The following is a 1,427-nucleotide window of genomic DNA, read 5'->3' as shown; positions in this document are numbered from 1 at the left end:
CACTCTACAGGTAAACTATCCAAGTACAAAATCGGATACATTACGCGTGACAGAGCTAGTGTTACCAAAATCAGCATTCTTGAGCTCATATTGTGCAATAATTTATATCGTAATGATAAATAACATACCTGATATACTATCAGAAAATCGAAAATCGTTGCTTGCCTTCGTGTAATTGGTTATGGATTGTGGCAAGGATGTTTTCAATAATTTAATATTATGCCTTGCAACAAAATGACAACTTTCGTGATTATTTTCCAAGGCTCTCAAATATGTGAAAAATTTCTCCGCAGTACAAATAGCACGTGCTATCAAGCATTCACCGCCGGAATGTACCACGTGGCGGCCAAATTAAAAAATATCGAATTGGCTTTTTTCTGGAGGTATGTTTGTTTTGCTTAGGCGACTACCTGGCGCGTATTTTTTGTTGCGACCAAAAACGAGCGGAGGCGTAGATTTTTCGATGAGCTGTACAGTAATATGGGTTCGATAATTTAGTAGTTTGACAATAACTAATTCCAGAGGTTAAATTTCAAACGTGATATGTGGAGGACTTCTAGAGCGAAGTTTTTACAACTCTGCCTAATTGTTGTTTCTACTGTACTAATAACAGAGTTATAGCGCTAGTTGCAGTAACTTATTTTACAGACTGATCGAAATTTTGTTATCATATAGTATTAGTAACTAGTGCTTTAACTCTGTTATTAGTTGAACTAAAACAACAAACTATTAGGCAGAGCTGTGAAAAAATATTCGCACTAGAACTCCGCTGTAACACGTTTTGACATTTAACCTCTGGAATGAATCATTGTAGTTTGTCAAAACATACTTGGATTATAGAAAAGTTTGGATACTTTTCTACTGACTTCCTAAAATAGAAAATTTTCTCCGAATCCTTCCAAAACTCAGTTTCTCTTACATAATCCGAGTGCTTTACAAACGAAATTAATATCCTATGGAAAGAACCACGCGAATAAAGTTGATATAGCCATTTTAAATGCGAGTGTTCGGAATATGAGTCATTTTCGGGACTTGAGTCAAAACGGTTTATATTTTTCGACGTCAGATTAGGTAGCTACCGAACCAAAGCACAGCACCCGGTGCGTTACAGCACGTATACACAAGCAGCCGATGTCTTGATGCAGTGAAATAATTATTTATTGCAAATCGCGTAGCCTCTTGTTCTTTGAACACTGCTCTCTCAAGAAACAAAGATAGCTCAGTGGTAACGTGATAGGCTCTCAAATAGAGGACTTATGTTCGATCCGCGTGTGTTAGCCATTTTTTTTTCGAAACTCATATTTTCTAGGAGTGTGGTATAATATTACGCATTGCAAGAAAAAATTTGAATACATACTAGAAAAATTCAAACAAAATTTTGTATTTAATATTTTCCATGCTATTAATCGAAGGGACCTAATGCTGTG

Source organism: Armigeres subalbatus, unplaced genomic scaffold (assembly GCF_024139115.2).
Source record: "Armigeres subalbatus isolate Guangzhou_Male unplaced genomic scaffold, GZ_Asu_2 Contig1803, whole genome shotgun sequence".
In the NCBI taxonomy this organism is placed as follows: domain Eukaryota; kingdom Metazoa; phylum Arthropoda; class Insecta; order Diptera; family Culicidae; genus Armigeres; species Armigeres subalbatus.
This window is presented reverse-complemented; position numbering follows the sequence as displayed.